The following is a 19,206-nucleotide window of genomic DNA, read 5'->3' as shown; positions in this document are numbered from 1 at the left end:
CTTTGAGGATCCTCTCGATCATTCCCCCAGATTGGGAGGATGAACAGTCAATCGATGATAACCTGCCTTGTCTGTCCCCTACCCATACCCCAGATCCTGATACTATCTGCCTTGACCCTCCCTCCTCCCCACCTCTGCACCAGGCTTCTCCTGTGGATGACCAAATGTTTAATGCCATTCTTAAAAAGTGGCAGAACATTTCCAGATAGCCACGCAGGAGGCGGTGCTAGATTCAGGACATTTTGAAGGAAAACCCTCCGGCTCGCCAGGCTATGCCTTTGCTTAACTCCATCAAAAGGCACATCGCCCCTTACTTATTGACACCTTCTCAAACCAGAGCTGTTAACCCACGGATAGAATTTTTTTTCGACCCTCCCCTACTGACCCCCTATATATTAGGGGTCATGCCACCCTGGATTCTCTGGTGGTCACGATGACAAGGAAGAGGGCTGGGGTCCCCTTGTCTAAGGGTGACTCACCACCGGACAAAGAATGTAGAAAATGGTATGCTGTGGGGAAAAGAATCCCCACAGCAGCCGCATACTCCAAACGCATAGCCAACAATACCACATTGTTGCCAGCTATTCCGATGTCCATTGGAACCAGCTGCAGGAGGGTCTGCAGGAGGTCTCCGAACGAGTGCGCTCTCGCCTGCTTGCTATCATGTCCAAGGGTAAACATGTCAATCACAACATTCTCAAGAACACCTTGGATGTTGCTGAGACAGCGGGTCAAACCTTGGCCCAGGGTACCCTTTTAAAACGTCACGCCTGGTTGAATAACTCTGGGTTCAAACCGAAGACACAAGTGTCGTTGATCAACAAACCTGTGGAAGACTCCAACCTTTTTGGAAAGGCTGTTGACGAGGCGCTAGAGACCACCAAGAAGGAACACGAGACTCTAAAAACTTTGAATCAGATTACTCAAAGGCCCTTTCAACAGAGAGGGGGAAGTTCTTGCCACTCCTTTCGCGGTCCATCCTATTTCCGTTACACACACAATTAATATGGCGCAGGGAACAATTGGTCCTCAGGACAGGGGTCTGCTGCTCCTAGTACTTACCCTCCCAGGGGACAACGCTGAAGGAAAGGAAGGGGCCGCAATGCCACCCCCAGAGGCTCCCCGGCCTCCGGTCAAAAATTTCTCTTGGATCCGGGTCCCCTCCCATGCCTCCCCTGTCGAGGGATGCATGACATCATTCCTGCATGCATGGGAGGGGTATTACCTCAGACCAATGGATGCTCAAGACCGTCACCCACAGTTATTGCATCGAGTTCAGCCGGCCACCTCGATTCAGACCTCCAAGATCCAGGCGCCTAACACCGGAACACCGCAAGATGCTTCTACAAGAGGTCAAGATCCTGCAGGAAAAGGGCGTAATCAAAGTCGTCCCCTTTCTACAAGTAAACGAAAAAAAAAGATTTTGCCATGTGCCCTGTACTAGACTTGCGCTCAGCGAACACATTTGTCAAACCCCAAAGGTTTTGTATGGTAACGCTGCAAGAAGTGATTCCTCTAATAAGGAAGGCAGATTACATGGCAACATTGGACATGCAAGATGCATACTTTCATATTTCAATGTTGCCTGCACAAAGAAAATACCTAAGGTTCATGATAGAGGGCAAGGTCCTTCCCTTCAGCATTGCCTCAGCCCCAAGAGTATTTACAAAGGTTCTGGCAGTTGCAGCAGCTGACCTGCGCAGGCAATCCATCCCAGTTTCTTACCTCGACGACAGGCTCATAATAGGGGACTCCTATGAAACATTGCTGTCAAATACTCAAAAGACGGTCGACCTCTTATTCAGTCTGGGTTTATCCATGAACGAGAAGAAATCCAGCCTCGAACCCAGCCAAGTCAAGTAGTTTCTAGGGGCTCTTATTTGGGCAAAAGACAGCCTCGTCTTCCCCTCCAAAGAGAGGGTTCAAAACATGCTGTTTCAGATCCCTCAGTATGTAACCAGTGACGAGGTGACGGCACGCAAGGCCATGCGACTGTTGGGGATGATGGCGTCCTGCATTTACTTGGTTCCTCACGCACGTTTGCCAGTGATGTCAGGCCAGCGGACAGTGGGACGATCTAGTGGTTGTCTCAGCAGCCCTCGTTCTCTCTCTGCAGTGGTAGTCGAGGGAAAACCTCTTGAAGGGGAAAACCTTCACCACCCGGCATTAGAAGCCACTCTCACGGCGGATGCATCTCTCACAGGGTGGGGGCTCACCTCCTTCAACAAACGGCTCACATGGTTTGGCCCTCAGCAGTAGCTTCCGACCACATAAACCTCTTGGCGCTGCTAGCGGTGTTCAAAGCACTGAAGTCCTTTCAGACGCAGTTACAGGGAAAGACGGTGCTGGTCCTCATGGACAGCACCACAGCCATGTACTACCTGAACAAGCAAGGGGGCACTCATTCTCCAGGGCTGTCGAAACAATCTCAGAACATTTGGAAATGGACTCTCAAACACAGGATGTTTCTATTGTCTCAACACGTTCCAGGGGAACTCAATCTTCTGGCAGACATGCTCAGCCGGAACGTCCCATTGCCCTTAGAATACGAATGGCGACTACACGAAAACATTGTCTCCAATGTTTTCACAGAATGTGGATTCCCAGAGATCGACTTGTTCTCAATTCTGGAGAACTCAGATTACGCCTCCAGGTACGCTCAGAACTAATCCAGGGGGAACGGTCTCTGGATAACATGGTCAGGGAAATGTGTTTATGCTTTTCCCCCAACTCCCCTCCTCAACAAGATTGAGCACAAGATGAACCAGGAACTAGTCACCATGATATTGGTGGCCACTGGGCAATTTAAGAAGGAAACCCCCTATCAGCAGTTCACCTAGCCAACAAGGCGGCAGACATTCTGAGTAGGCAGAGCACAGTCTGCCACTAGTGGGACCTAGCTCAGGAAGTCCTTTAAGATATCTTCACCCTTTGGGGAACTCCTCAAGTAGATCTGTTTATGCGTCCATTGTCAACAGGAAGTGTGAATTGTCCTGCTCCAGGGAATTTCCCCTGGTAGAAGCTCTAGCGGATGTGTTCGTAGTGGACTGTGAGAATCCACTCCTGTTTCTGTTTCCTCCAGTCCCTGTCATCCATCATGTTATCAGGAGGTTGAGGAGATTCGCGAAATCCATGATCCGGATTGATCCGGATTGGGCTAGGATGATATGGACCTTCTAGACATGTCCATCTGTCCTCCAATACGCCTTCCGTAAAGAGAGGGTCTTCTCTCGCAAGAGGAGGGTCGGGTTCTCTATCCAGATATAAGGATTGCGATCTCTGGGAAAACGTGATGGAAGTTTTTCTTTCGGGCAGAAGACCAGCAATGGAATCTCTGCATCTCCAACATTAGAATAAGTGTTACAGCTTGTGCAGAGATAAGAATATGGACACTTTTCTGTGCGATACACCGATGGTGTTATCTTTCTTACTATATCTAGCCAATCTGGGGCTCCAGATTGACACTGTGAATGGATACTTGGCAGCGCTTTCTATCTTTAAGCGCATGACTGAACGGGCATCTTAGTTCAGAATACCTATTAAGGTGCAATTCCTGAAAGGGCTCACTAATGTGTTCCCTCCAGTCCCTTTTGTGGTTCCCGTTTGGGATTTAAATTTGGTTTTGAAATATCTTATGTGTGCTACTTTTGAGCCTCTTCATTCTTGTCCTGTAAGGATGCTTACATTGAAGACAGTTTTCTTAATAGCCATAACATCAGCCGGCAGAGACAGTGAGTTGGAAGCTTTGTCATGCAAACTGTTGTTTGCAACCTTCTTAAAGGAAAAAGTTGTTTTGAGCGTCCAACCCACTTTTCTCCCAAAGGTGGTTTTGGAATTTCACCTCTCCCAGAAAATGGTTTTACCAACCTTTTACCCTCCAACTAACTTATCCTGGTAAGTAAGAGGAGAGACTTCATCAACTTGACACCAAAAGGGCTGTAAGCTTTTGCATCTAAGGTGAGGCAAGACAACCAGTTGTTTGTTGGGTACACTGGACACAAACGGGGTCTTGCAGTGACAATACAAACTTTATCCCATTGGATAATTCTGTGCATCACTGAGTGCTACAATTGGGCTGGGAAGAACATCCCTGTGGGCTTGCGAGCACATTCGATGAGTGTTGTGGCGACTTCATCAGCCTTGTCGAGAGGGGTACCGGCACAGGATATCTGTGCAGCAGCCACTTGGTCCTCTTTACATACTTTCACCAGACATTACTGTCTGGACTCTGCATCAGGACAGGAGGCAGGATTCGGAAAGGCTGTGCTTCACAGCTTTAATGATAAATCATAATTTCTTACTCCCACCTCAAACACAAGACTGCTTTGGGAGTCTATCAAAGATGAGGAATACGTGGGAGAACACAATCCATTTGAAGAACAAATTACTTAACCCTGGTAATGTTCTTTCAACTGGATGCACCTCCCACAGGGAGGAATATCAACGCCCCTCCCATCCTACCCCTCAGTAGAATTTCTGTGTATTTCACCTTTCTTACCTAAATGCCTGGTCTTTTGGCCTTGCGAAAGCCAGTGTTCTGGTACCAGAGAGGGGAAAACTAGGAACTGAAGTAACGGGCGTGGTGCGTGCTATATATACCATGGGTGATGGCATCGTCGAGAGCAGGTGGAGGCCCTCGAGGGACATCGAGTCGACGATGCACAGCACCCTCTACGGAAAGAAAATTCTGAAGCAGCTGACGCTGGAGGGAGATATCATAAGATGAGGAATACATGGGAGGAACATCCACTCTAACAAACATTACCAGGTGTAAGCAATTTTTTCTTCTCTTCCCATCCTTTTTAATTGTTAGATGTGCTGTGTATTATGCTTTTATGGGCATTTCCCCTGAAATAAAGTTGATTGGCTGTAATCCAATGTGATTTATTTGACTTGTAATCAATCAACCAATGTACCCAGTAGTTATTTAATTTAAGTGATGCATGTGTATTAATTGCATTTAGTGATAGGTTACAGTACAGTTACACGTACATGTGTAGAATCAAAAATAGTTGTCCATTGAGTCCTGGTGGACAATGCGTTCTTCTCTAACTTCCTCACGTCTGTACTTGGAAACAAGGTTGTGCCGGCTTTGGGACCCAGACCTACTGTGCTGTTTTTTATGGCAGTGCTGGCATCATCTTCGCTGTCCCATCCTAAGGTGGCGGCCGCACTACCCTACATGCACTACGCAAGTTACACAATCCTCTACAATGATCGTGGCCATGACCTACGGAGCACCGAAAGTGATACAGGAATAAACAAGGAACTTGGTGTGTCACAACTACTGCGTTAAGTTCTTCCGGCTTTTTGCTTTGCCTTTCCCTGCCTGCCTCTCCTTCCTTTTTTCCTACTTCTGCTTGTTTGCTTCCTGCTGCTTCTTCCCGTCTCCAGTCCTCTGCCCCACTCTTCCTTTCTTGGTGTACCTCACCTGCTTCTGGGTTTCTTCTCCGGCTTCCTTCTAGTGCCTGAACATCCTGTTCTTCTATGAATTCTTGTCCTTCCAGGTCTTCTGTATATTACTAACCAGCTCCTGGACACCCCTCTTTGCATACATACCTGTCCTGGGAAGGTCCTTATGTACTCTATCAAAGGGTTTTGTTCTGCTGGATTTTTCCTCTCAGGGCTTTGGTCCTCCTTGGAGACATTCTTCCTCTTGCACAGTGTAGGCTGGAGGGGACAGGCCTCATCTCTTCTTATCTCAATCCTGAGCTCACACACTAGTAAGAACAGTTGCTGATATTTTCAGTATGCAGTGATAATAACGAAAATAAAAAAATGAATGAAATAATATCAAAGATCAATGAAAAATAAATATATGGGGTGTGGGGGTAAGGGATTATTAAGTGTGGGGGGTGGTTCGGGTGTGGTTAAGTGTGTGGAAACGAGGGTTTGGGGAGCCCACTCCCCAATTTAAAAAAAAATTGATATTATTTTTCAGTATTATTTCATTCACTATTTATTGATTTGTTGTAATCACATGTAACCATATTTTGTTCAGTTCTTCATATGGAGTTCTCCCAATGGGATTTAAGGCTTGGAGTGTGTGTTGGGCTTCCTCATCCAGCAATGTAGTGATGTACTAGGCCCAGTGATCACAATGCCACTGTGCTGAATCTGAGACCCTTTTGAAGTTCACAAAAAAACCAAAGAGATCTACTCCAATGCCAAGTTTCAAAATGATTGCTGGAGGTACTGCAGGTTGATAAACATACCCTATAAAGCTGTGAGTGTTTCTTGGTGTTGTTGAATGATAGTACGTTGACCCTCCATCAGGACTCTCAGAAAGCCCTCTATTGGAAGCTTGTCTCTCACAGAATAGGGGCCTTCTCACGATTTTAAGGTAATACTACCTCTTCTTCCTCATCTGAGCTTTTAGGGCGCTTCCACTGCAGGAATGTGCTAGTTGAGAAGTCTTGCAGTCCATTCCACACTGCCTTGGGCCTGACTCTACTTGCTTGTTTAGCTCGGGACACCCTTATTTGGTCTAATCAACAACTTCTGAAGTTGTCTGTCAGGACGGTGGATTCTTCCAGCCGGTTGGTTTCAATTGGATTTCGTTTTGACCTGGCGTATTCCCAGGAGCCTTCAGATTGTTCAGGTAAAGCATAGAGAGTTAGGAATTTTAATTCCAATCCTATCTCCCAAATCTCTCAATCTAAGGGCTCAATGCTCACAGTCATCAAGGAATCTCGGGCTTCAGATTTTCCTTCTGTTCTCTGAGTGTAGATCGCCCCTAGTGCCCGATTTGTATATGGAGAATATGAATCCCTGCTCTCTATTTTCTAGGCCGGCCGATTGGGATAACCTAAAGGCAATGGATTGTTCTATCTAGACTGCATATGGGACTTTCTAAACTAGCCCTGCGCTATCATGTATTTGAGTAGCTAACAGAGGTTCTAGGGATGTTCCTTTCACTCAATTTACCCAACTCGCTCTTCTTCCTCTTACGCCCTGATGTTCTTATTCTCTGGGCTTCATTAGGAGTTTGCCGGTCTGGAAACAAGGGTGCTGGTAAGCTCACTGGCACCCTTATTTCCGGACCAGCAAACTATGAGTCTGCCTGCCGGAGCAGCTGTGCCCGACAGGTCTGACCCTGCCGGGTGCAGCGGCCACGGTAGGCAAACCAGTCATGGAAGCACCGGCACCGTTAGGAACGGTTCTGGTGCTTCCTTTTCCCCAGTACCATAGAGTATGGGAATGGGGAATTACAGCCTGACTTCCCGGGCCGCCGGACTCTTAATGAGCCGGTGGCACCGGAAAGTCAGGTGCCAGTAAATTATTATGGGTCTGGCGGCAACCTGCTGGTATTACCGCCAGGGTTACCGCCGGACCCGTAATGAGACCCCCTGTCTTGGTATACTACTCTCCTCTTTCTAGTCTCCTACTCCCAACTTCACCCTCCTTCACTCCTTCCACTCCCCTAGCCTTCCTCCTCTCTCCCTCTCATGTGTCTCATTCATTCTACTGCCTCCACCCTTCAATGTTACTAATCCATCCTCCACACTACCCCAAATTACTAATCCCTCCTCCACAGTACTACTACCTCCACTCCAACCCACCTTCACCCCAGTAACACTAATTTTACTCTTATACTTCCCGCTCACTCCCTACACTCTCTCTAATAATATCACTCACTATGACAGTATTTGAAATGTTGCCTTGCACTGCATCCTAACATACTAGTCAATGTTAACAAGTGTCACACCTGGATAGAATTGAGAACATCAGCCTGCGCCATATCTAGACAGGATTGCGAAAGTTAGCATCTGCCACACCTGGATGGAACTTGAATGTTAGCATATGCCACACTTGAATTGAGAACATTATCCTACCCCATATTTAGATAATTATTTTGAAGGTTAGCAAGTGCCACACTTAGACGAAATTATGTAGATCAGCAAGTACTACACTTAGACAGAACTGTGAATGTTAGCATGTTAAATGTCATATAACCCACTAACCAATATAAGCTCAAACTCTCTGCATACTTATCTCACTCAAAAAACTCACAACTATCTCTTGCACAACAAGCTGCACGCACTGCACCACACCGCAACAACACATAAGCCGCACCAACAGCACACGTGCACTGACACCGATCCAATACTCGCACCAAAGCTCAGCACCTTGTGTCTACCGAGTTGAAGCTGCCAACAGTACACCACTCCTCTCACTATGCTACTCCCTCTTCACCTTACTAATCCATCCCACCTTCTCGTTTACAGATCCACCTGAGCGCCTGGGGACCAATTTTGTTGGTGATGGTGCGCTATATAAGTACCTTTAACATAACATAACTAGTCTTGCAGGCACACTCACCACACAGCACCACTTGCTCTCACCAAACAACGTGTCACCTGCTTCAAAAAATCGCCTCCACACTCCAAGCCACCATCCTTCCTCCTGCTTGTCTATTAGTCTGCTACCATCTCATCCTAGAAACTCGCCCGAACAACTCACACCTTCCTGTTTACTGTTGCCTCTGTTATCCTCCTAGCTATCTTCTGATTGGTTTACTGAGCCTTGCCAATATGGCCCTGTCTTCCCTGCTGTGGAAGAGTTACAAGAATGCAAAGTTACAAAGAGCGGCTCAAGCCTTGCACCTTTTCCCATGCGTGTCAACGTTGGAGGCACCTCCTGCAGAGTGTCCGTGTGTGTGTCAGGGGCCCGCAGTGCGGATACCCCAAGGTATGTATAGTCTGGTTGAGTGCTTCCAGCTCTAGTAATTGTCCCTGGTGGTCTAGCTTGGCCTTGCAAATGCAGTGGCTCTGCTAGCTGTGGCTGGGGAGCATTGCGCAGGATTTGGGAGAGCCATGTAGGCAATCTGGATCCTTCTGTGAATGTGTTTTCCCTCCACTTTGATTCTGCGCATCTAGGCTGGAGAGCTTTGCGCTGCAGCAGGGAAAGCCACGTAGTGTCTCATATTCTTTCCTTTTTCCCTATCTGTTTTCTGGTTGGCCCTGTCGTTGTTGAAGCGATGTGTGGGGTACTAATGGGTTGCTATTCAGTGAGTAGTCTTGCTGCCACTTCTATGACAGGTCTACAAGAAAAAGATATACATTGTCCAGCATTTTTGTCAAGTTGGTACTGCTAAGGTAGGCACTTAGAAAGGAGACAGGAAATGGGGACCCCTCAGCTGTCACAGTCGCTCTCTGGGATAGGACTGGCTCTGACTTCCACCCTGGTAGGCTTCCTGCCACAGGCTGAAAGGGGTTGCTATCCCCTTGTGACAGGGTCAGCTTACTAACCTTGTTTCATAATGAACACTCATTCTCATTGTTCTTTATCATTCAAGAAAGCTCCATCAGACTAACCAACTTAATTCAGGAGGCAGCACGCAAGTCTATGTAGATGTTATTCTGGAGAGTAGATTCTTCTCTCTCTAGATAGGATAGGGTTTGCTATCCACTGTTTTGTTACCATATATAAAAACAAAATTACAAAACCGTTTTCAGTGTCTTTAAGGCCTGAACAGACAGATTCACTGCTGTGCACTTAGGCCAGTCATTTCCTACATTAAAGAAGAAAATGTAATGTGTAGCCCCAACCTTTCACCGGTTTGTAGTTAAAAACTCAACTTCCGTAGGGGTTAGCAAAACCTAAAACGGGTACAAAATGCATAGGAGTGTTAACAATAGACATCGATAGTTTGCATATTTAGGTCTGTACTTATCTCAATAACTACCTTGTTCTCTGGGCCGAGTTTACAGGGTTCTGCAGTCCATGTTGGGTCAACTTAGTTTTTTGGACTTTTCAAGACTTTTCAATAATCGAAGATAAATGTTTTCTGTGCTCTATGTCTCCCTTCAAAGAAGAGGTTATCAGAAATTATTTCAATTTAAGACTTGCATGTGCAGGAGACAATGGTTTTAGAAAGAACGTATCTTTGCCACAGTCCAGCCTGCAGATGATGCTTTTTCATTGATGGCCCCTGAAGAAGAGATGGTCTCAGGAATCAGAGAATTTCTTCCCAGTTACCACACCCCCTTTTAGCTATTTAAGCTTTGTTTCGACCATGTACTATGGCTTCTGAGGTTGCTGGGACTGTTGGAACGCGAGCTGCACCCCGAAAGAACCAGATGATTGTTTTGGATGAAGTGACATACCGTTTGTGTGCTGCTAAATAAAATCTTAAACACACCACATTGTGGCACCTATAAAAAAGAAAGATTCAAAGAGTGATCATTTGTGTAATTGCAATTGATGATTTAAAGTCAATGAAACATCATTGTTCCCTGTGCAATTTCTTTTTATTTTTAAGCTTTATATACAGCACTTTGGCTGTCGATGGGATTCTATACTTATGTGTCACCGACAAAACTGTTGGACAAATAGCAGTATTTACATTTCTGGAAGAGGTATGTCATTCATTTTTTATTTAAATAATCTCTATCATATATTTTCTCATTAACATTTATTTTTTGGAACTGTTAAAATGTCTTCTTGATTAATAATCAGCATCTTCCTAGCAAAAGTAGTTGTATTATTTAGGTTGCTCCTTTTGACAGATCCCTTTTTTTTTTTTACAAGAAGAGCCATGAGACTGGTGTTGGAGTCTCTAGCTCTGCTAAATAGACTGGACAGTCACTTAGCCATATTTGCAGTTTCAGATTACCACATTAAAGCATGACAGTAAACGGTGTGCATGCTTTTAAGAATAAGTGAAGCGTTTTATGAGCAGAGAGAGTGTTACATTACCTTTTATAATCGTTTTTTATGCTGTCATTTGCATGCACTGGGATGTGTTTTATTGAAATTAAATATTATATATTTACATATTTTTGGTGTAATGCAGAAAATAAAATCTGACTGATTAAGCAGCTCTGTAGTTATAAATGAAAGCTTCTGTTTTTTGTTCAATGTCTATCACAGAGCATCATTAATCATTCAAAATATAGGTAAATTATCACTATATGGCAATGGATCTAAACGGCAACAGGATATCTGTCTGTCATCATGCAGAATGTGCTGTGCAAACATTTCCCTACAAGGGATTACAAATAAGCAGTCTTTCCTGACTTCAGTGGGTCACCTTAATTTTATTTAGAGAATTTCTTTTTTTGATTGCACAGTAAAACATTAACCATTAATTGGATATGCTAATCCTCCCCTCTTTCATTGTTTCCTTGGCACTGGCGGCAGCATCCCGGGCAGCCTTACCCCCATAATCTCCTCTAATTTTATAAACACCTAAAACAGCCCCTCTCCTGCCGATGGCCTCCCATCAAGAAATTCCAACTGTCCACGCTGGTGCGTCGGGCCTTGAGAGCATGCCTGAAACTGCCCCATATGCTTCTGACCTAGTCTCTACTGCCATCCCCTTTATGACTATTGCTTTGTATGAGGTCACGGCAAGCATTAGATTACTCCTTTCCTTTAATAGGGGACTCTCGTTTCTCATTATTATCTTCTGTGCTGTGTCCATAGCTGTGTTCCTTCACTTCATATGATATGATATATTTTATTTGTATCGCGCTCGTACACAAGTGTTTCAGAGCGCGACTAGGCAAGGGAGGGGAACAGGGGAGAACACAGCACAACATAAAAACGATCTTACTAGGCCCATTGAGAACGCGCAAGTGCATGGGAAAGGGAAAAGGGAAAAAGTGCATGGCAAGGGGAGAGTGGAAAGTGCGGAGCAGAGGAGCGCAGATAAATAAAATAAATAAAACTAAATAGAAAATGGAGGCAATAAACAGTGGTAGTACAGCCAGCAAGTGGCAAGTGCTGTGTTTAAGGCAGCAGACTGGGTAAGTCGGATAAGTGCAGAAAAAGAAGAAAAATGGGGGAGGGGGAGCTGTATGGGTACAGATACAGTCCCCAGTGTAAGGGGTGGCCAGGAGGCAGTTCAGGAAGGTGGCAGGGTGAGCAGGTACCTGGGCCCAGGGGACAGAGGGTGGCCAGGTGCACAGTGCCAAGAGAGAGCTGATCAGCAGTGGAGAAGGGGAGCGAAATCATATAATTGTGGAGGAGTTTGTCAGAGCTCTCGGAGGAGCCCTAGAGAAGGTCCCCCTTATTTCCTTTTCAGAACATTTTGAAAATTGTTGATTATCCAGATTACCCTTCCCCAGAGTATACATATGACCAGGCCGTCCCATGCCACATGTTTCAAAGTTTGTTCCTTAAGGAGTGGAGGGGGGTTGGGCGGTAATGGGACTTCCATTATATGCTGTGTGAGAAATTAAACATGTGTGATTTGCACACAAAAAAGGTTTGTTCCCCATTATTACAACTCCCCCAGCATTCAGTTGGGGGGCCAGCCTTAGTTTCAATAAGTGTGCTGTGACGATGTCGCCTGCCTGACTGTATTAGTGGATGGGGGTTGCAGAGGGAGGAGGGTTACACCAGAAGCAACATGATCCTGGGCCCATGGGTGGCATGGGAAAGATCTTCCATCTACTTCCACGATGCAAAGTGAGGAGGATAGGAGCTTGTCACACTGCAATCATAGATGTTTCTCTCCCTTTAAAAGAATAGGGGAAGCTGCAGTTGTGCAGAGTTAGCAGCACCTGCACGCATGACTAGCTTTGCGCAGGTACATAAACCGTCCCCAAATCTAAGTGGAGAAAAAGATGGACCTGAGCTAGACCAAGGAATCCTAGAGGCAGTCAGCCAGTCCCTATGCCTGTGACCCTAAGAGGAAGTAGAAGTTGGGAACTCAAATATGGTGGATTTACTTCTTGAAGCTGCTCACACGAGCTTCTATAAACCAGAGAGAGACTGGAAGGCAGGGCCTGGTTGTGGAAAAAGGAAGGAGGCCCACTTGTTGGAGGGACAAGCCAGTCCCAAGTGCCACATCAGAGCTGTAAGCTATCCTCTGGGCAGACCCTGATACCGAATGCCTTTCACAAGTACCACACCAGGGTCCTGTTATACAAGAGAGAAACAGTAAGGAAGGGCCAAAGCCCTATAGAAACCCAAAGACTTAGTTGCTGGCGGTGTTAGGGGGAAGTGCTCATTCAGGGCTAGCTGGAAAGGTGAACACAAATGTCTGGAGAAAGACCTGGAGAAGGGACTGGGGGATAGTGCCTGGATCCGAGAACGAGCAGCTTGAGAAGGGCGTGAAGGGGGGTACAGACACCTGGGTCAAGGAGTCAGGAGGCCCCAGCGAAGGCTGAAGAATCTGGGGAAATATACATCCGAAGGTGGGGAATTGAGTGACCAAGTGGGCTGGGTATATTAAGACTCAGAAAGCTGGGGAGAAAAAGATAAGGGTGATTTGGACGAGATTGACCCACAGGGCGGAGAGGAGGAAAAGCCCAAGGAGTGGAAGGAGGAAGGTGCCCAAAGAGGTCATGGTGGTGGGATAATGATAAATTAATTGGGGAAACTTCCCAAAGAGATTAAAAAGTTGCCCAAACAGATGAAGACGTTGGGAGAGCCAGAAGCGAATTAGGGAACTTTAATGTTATAAGAGAAGTGCTTAAAGGGGTGAAGAAGGTTCAACAAAGAATGTGGGGAAAATGGGAGAGATATGGAGAAACTTAATTGTCATAAGAAATGTGCCCAAAGCAGTGTAGAAGGTACTGAAAGTGGTGAATAATCTGGGAGGTAGAGTAGATGGCTAGTTCAAGAAAACACAGATGACAGGTGGATAACAAAGAACCAGGAGATAGAGGAAAGAGACATAGAGCTGGTGGATGAGTTGTTGAAAGAGATGAAGGCTGAAGTGATAGTACAAAAAATGAGGAAATATTGTGTTACATCAAAGAGGTGATGGGGAGGTTATAGAGAGATATGTGGAAAAGGAATGGAATATTGTTAAGGAGGAATCATTATCAGCCCATTTAACCACAGCCATTTTATTAATTTTAAATGCATTTTACAATAGAAAATGTCCCTGAAAATAAAAGTGAAATATAGTGGGCAGGGAAAAACATGGGGTTGTTGGATGGAGGTTAAGGGAAGGCAGTGATGGGGTGAGGAGAGGTGTTCCTTTGGCTGACCCACCATAATTAACAATGCAGTAAACTGTAGTAAAATGGCAGGTGCAGTGGATTATCATAAATCTGAAGAATCTGCACCTGAAGAGAGATGGGACACCTGGAGGAAAAAGACAAGGCAGTGGGCCCGATGATAAAAGCTCTATATAGGTCGGTGTTTGAAGAGTCAAGACACTGTCGAAGCGAGAAGCAGAATGGGGCAGGTGGCTGCAGGATCAGAAACATGGAAGAGAGAAAGATGAGGAGGGGCATAGTGAGAATGCAGACCATCTTTTCAGCCAGTAACCTGTTATCCAGTGGCTTTGATCCATGCTGGAAGGCCTGCTACTTACAGCCCCACTTACAAAGTCTACCCACAGGCTTAAAATATGGACCTAACACCTAGGACTGAGAAGCAAAGAGAACTCTGCAAACCAGGTTGTGGGATCCCCTAAACCTGGAACTGAGAACCAAAAAATAAAGACCCTGAGAACTGTAGGAAACGGAGTACAGGAATCCATAATCTTGTGACTGAGAACTAAGGAGGAGAGAGCCTTAGAATTGTGGAAAATAGGTTGCGAGAACCCCTTACAATTCCAGACTGTAAGCTCACTTGCTGTTTTATGGATTAGTGAGGAGAGGCCGACACCAGATTTACTGAGAACTGGGAGAACATTTTGTTTGTGCACTCTACTTCCCAAAAAGACACATTCTTTTGTCAAGTGGCCCCTGAGCACTGTGCAGCCATGGAGAATAACAATCCTGACAACATTTAGTTTAATTCAGACCTTGTTCGTTTGGTATTTTGAGGTCCACTTGTACACATTTTTAATAAAGCTGTGTGTTAAATGCATTCCCTTACCCGGTCGCCTTGTTGCTCAAGGTTAAACACGTAACAGTGCTCACAACCCAGAATACCCTATTCAGCAATTTAAATGTAATGGTGACCTTGGTTGCAAAATCTTAGGGCTTCCAAACACTGTTCCTTCTCTAGAAATGGAGAAGACACTAAAAACATGTGCCCAACCTCCTGCCCAGGCGACCTCTTGTCTTCCAAAACTTAATTCTGGGGAATATAAAAACCTTTGCCCCATTTTTCAGGAGATTTGTAAACGCCTCCTTTTATCATAAATCACTCCCTGTTGAAATTAAGGATGTAGTGCTGACCCCGCTTATCAAAAAACCTGGATTGAACCTGAAGGAGGCATCTAATCTAAGACCCATTACAAACACCCTGTTTCTACTTAAGATTATCGAAATAATTGCAGCCTCACAATTGCAAGAATATTTAGAAATATCGGAGTCCTTTAACGTGAAACAAACAGGATTTCGGAACAAATATGGGACTTAGAGTGCCCTTCTGGATCAGCAAACACAGATGCTAGGAACCCTACATGATAGTAACGCAGGGATGTTGATCCTACTAGACTTTTCTGCTGCATTTGATTTACTGGACCACAAGCACCTCTTACAAACACTACAAGACACAGGTAACTGCTCTGGGAATGTCATAGATTGGATTAACTCTTTTTTGTGCGACAGAAAATCCACGATTTGTTGGGGAAACGCTACCTCTGAGCCAACCAAGTTGCAGTATGGTACGCCACAAGGCGCATGCTATCGCCAAGCTCTTTTTAACATCTATATTAAACTTTTACGTGATCAAATGGAATGGATGGGTCTACATTTCACAAACTATGCTGATGATATTCAACTAGTGATGGAACTCAGTGGTAACCTTGCTGTTAGGACACAAGGGCTCAGTATAGTAGTGGTGGCTTGACACGGCGTGATGCAATTTAGGCTTTCTGACAATATACCCCTCTAGAGTACAAAAGGACAGATTGAGGTGAGTATTGCCCGAAAATATGGTACACCCTGGTACTCCAACACCTGGCTGCAAGAAAAATTAACCAGATATTAACATGTGGGTTAAGGCAATGGAGTCTCCAAAGCAAGATACTGAACTGGTACTCACAAACAAGAAAATCAGACTGGGACTGAATAGTTCCAAGTTAGATTGGTGAGTACCCTGAAAACAAGGAAAGTAACTGTTACCAGGAGTACAGAAATAGCAAGAAAGCAAGAAACGAATAGTCTTGTGCTTACCAAATGAGTGACCTGGATAGGTTTTGCAGGAAAGTTGAAAATGGAGTGGCTGTCCGGGAAACACAATGTTTTGTTTTCTTATACCCGCACAAGGACACCTAAAGAGTTAATTGATCCGGGAGCCGTTGCGTTGGTGTCCTTTGATCCTTGCGCTGATGCGGCAATGTCCTTTGGTCCTTGCGCCGATGCGTGGCAGTCCTGAATGTTCAAAAAGTGTCTTTGACAGTTCCAGAAAGAAGACATGACACAGGTAAGACTCAAGAGAGGAGATGTATGCAGTCCGTGGGTTTTCCGATTGTAACGATGAGCAGGTAAGACTTGTGAAATGATATAACCGCAGTTCATGGACGTTCTGGGTATGGTATGAGCAGGTAAGACTTGAGGGATTAGACGAATGCAGTCCGTGGCCGTTCCGGGTCTGGTATAAGCAGGTAAGACTTCAGGAGTTAGACGATTGCAGTCCGTGGACGTTCCTGGTCGGGTTTGAGCAGGTAAGACTTGAGAGCAATGACAAGAAGGAAGCAAGGAAGGTCACAAGTCGTGCCGGGGATTCAAGGAGCCAAGAAAACAAGGTACAACGTAGTAGCTTTGAAAACAGACAAATTCAGAAGCACCGCCGTGCGCGGGGGAGCGGCTTAAGTACTGGTCACCTGACCGTACGCACAGGACGGCGCCGTAGGACTGAGTACCTACGCGAATACCATGGCCGTCAGTGTTTCCATGGCAACCCATAGCGTTCTGTAAAAGGACGTGCCAGAAACGATGCTGCACGGTTCTAAGGCTTAGCAGACCACCTCGATTTGGAACCAAAAACGTTTGCTCCTCTGGGGTTACTAGGTAGTTTGTTATTGCGCAAGCTCCATCTATGTTTATCCAACGAGGCATTTAATGGAGCCCTGACAGTTTCCTCCCCCAAAGATGCCTCCCCGGAGCGAGCAGCCAGGAACTCGGACAAGAGACGAGGAGCATGTGCATTCTCCAGCATGGGGTCTGGCATGGATTCACATGCTCATGAATATTCCCGTTCGTCAGGCTGGGAATCCTCGGTAAAGAAAAAATCAGTATCAGTTTCGTTTCTGATCTGTCTTTCTTAGTAGTAACCAATCACTGGTCTCTGGGTCATACTGCCCCCAGCCAATGACTGCCCTCTCCCTAAGCCCCGCCCCAGGCAGCATTCCTCAGATTCTTACCGCACGTTCAAGTGTTGGGAGTCCTCGTACTATAGCTCTCGAGCTTTTACTGCGTTTTGCGCTTTTTCAGAGAGATTTATCTATTTTTTCAGTCAATCTAGCCTCAAGCTCCACCGTTTCTACTTCCGATCAACGGGGACCCGTTTCTGAATTTTCTACACCCCTCAAGGGCGAAGTTTTCATCAAGTTACGATTCTTGGAGGATTCCAGAAGTTTGAGGCCTAACTCGTGAACATGGCCCAGGAAAAGGGAAGCTCGACGCCCGGATCCAAGCTGTTTAGGAACTGCCCTGGATGCGGATTACAGAATGTGTTCAAGGAGGACGAGCATTCTAGATGCCTCTACTGCCGTCACGAAGACAAAATGCACGTGGAGAAGGACTGTGCGTTTTGCATGAACATGACAGATGGGGCTATGAGGGATCGTCGGATCGTCTCGCCAACTAGCTGGAAGGAAAGGGGCCAGCAGGTGAGAAGAAGTCTGAGCGGTCTTCTAAGTCCTGTGAGGGCGCTCAGGTGACGGGGGCCCAGCAGAAGGCAAAGCACAGCGAGACCGCGGCCACCGGGAGCGCCGAACGGTCGGGCTCCTCGGCTGCTAGGCAGGGCACACCTTCACCGGCGCCATCAACCACGAGCCAACGCTCTGGCTCGGGGAAGAGAAAAGCCGAGAACCCGGCTAAGCTTCTGGAGAGGCCACCGGTCGATCTCGAAGCAACGGGCCTAGGGGGATCGAGGCGGTGACCCTCCCCCCAAGGTGAAGGCCTCAAGCGCGCCCAAGGTGGTGAAGGCCTTGAGTCACCCGGCTAAGAACTCTATCGAGGGAGTTGCTGCGTCTCAGGCGAAGCCTGTGGTGGCTATCCAAGTAGAGGTGACCTCGGGGCCCAGAGTTTTCCTGCCACCGCGGAGGGAATCGTCTTTTCAGCCCATCGAGAAGACCCCCGTGAAGACCCCGGTGGAAAAAAGGGGGGGGCCGGTGGCCGTTATGAACACGGACACAGCCTCCGAGGAGGAGCTGGTTGAAGTCGTAGAGGGCCTCAACAAGAGGTTTGAGGAGGTCTGGTCCCACGGGAGGAATCCCGAGGAAGAGGACGAAGAGAGCGACGGTGGCACCGATGAGATTCCCGCGGAGGAGCAACCATCGTGCCCGTCGCAGCCCGAGCCACAGGACAACTTGGCGGCCATTTTGATGGCAATCCAATCCTTATGCACAGAGATAAGGACGAGATTGCCCTTGCCCCCAACGGACGACCCAGCAGAACCGGGCCCGTCGGGAAGCCCTCCAAGCAAGAGGAGGAGAGTTCATCCACCCCCGCCCTTCCAGCCCTCACGGCCCTCTCAGCCGTGTCTCCTACCCCTGTCCCTGTGGATGAGACGGGAACAGATAAGGCCACGACGGGGACGGATGACGACGGTGGCGACGACGGGACGGACCTCCCATCACCACCTCCTCGGGCCTCCCCGCCCGATGAAATTGGCTCCTTCCACGCCATGATTGCCAGGGCATCCGAGCTTTTCCAGCTCTGCCCCGTAGAACAGAAGAAGGATGGCTTCCTCTACCAACGGCGCGAGGCCAAGAGGAAGACAGTCCTTGTGGTGCCGTTGCTGGATGACATTTGGGACGAGGGACTTGCTCTTCTGAAGAACCAGTCCGCGACACCTGCCAACAGGGACCGGTACGAGAAGAAGTACCGGGTCCCTGATGCCGCCCCTTTGTGCCTTAGGGCACAACCGACCCCGGACTTGGTCGTCTCGGCAGCAGCCAAGAAGAAAGCGGGGGGGGCATCGGCCTCAACTTCGACTTCCCCACCGGACGGTGAGGGAAAGAAACTGGACGCCATGGGACGACGAGTCATCTCGTCGGCGGCGATGACGATTAAGGCGGCCAACGCCCTAGCGATTGTGGCCCGCTATGACAAGGAGTTCCTACCGGACGACAAGAGGGGAGAGGCCCTGGCCATCCTACAGGAAGGTGAGGTGGCGTCG

General features: G+C 47.1%; 1 long non-coding RNA gene across 3 annotated transcripts in view; it reads left to right on the top strand.

The window, feature by feature from the left end:
- Positions 1–19,206, top strand: part of LOC138511055 (uncharacterized) — an 804,004-nt gene that overhangs the window by 231,707 nt on the left and 553,091 nt on the right. For all 3 annotated transcript variants that reach the window (XR_011280562.1, XR_011280563.1, XR_011280561.1), the window contains one exon: positions 10,265–10,361. This is a non-coding gene — a long non-coding RNA (uncharacterized lncRNA). The remainder of the gene's footprint in view (positions 1–10,264; positions 10,362–19,206) is intronic.

Source organism: Ambystoma mexicanum, chromosome 6p (assembly GCF_040938575.1).
Source record: "Ambystoma mexicanum isolate Mex_15411 chromosome 6p, UKY_AmexF1_1, whole genome shotgun sequence".
Lineage (NCBI taxonomy): Eukaryota > Metazoa > Chordata > Amphibia > Caudata > Ambystomatidae > Ambystoma > Ambystoma mexicanum.
Note: the sequence above shows the minus strand (reverse complement) of the source record. Positions and strands in the feature narration are given on the sequence as shown.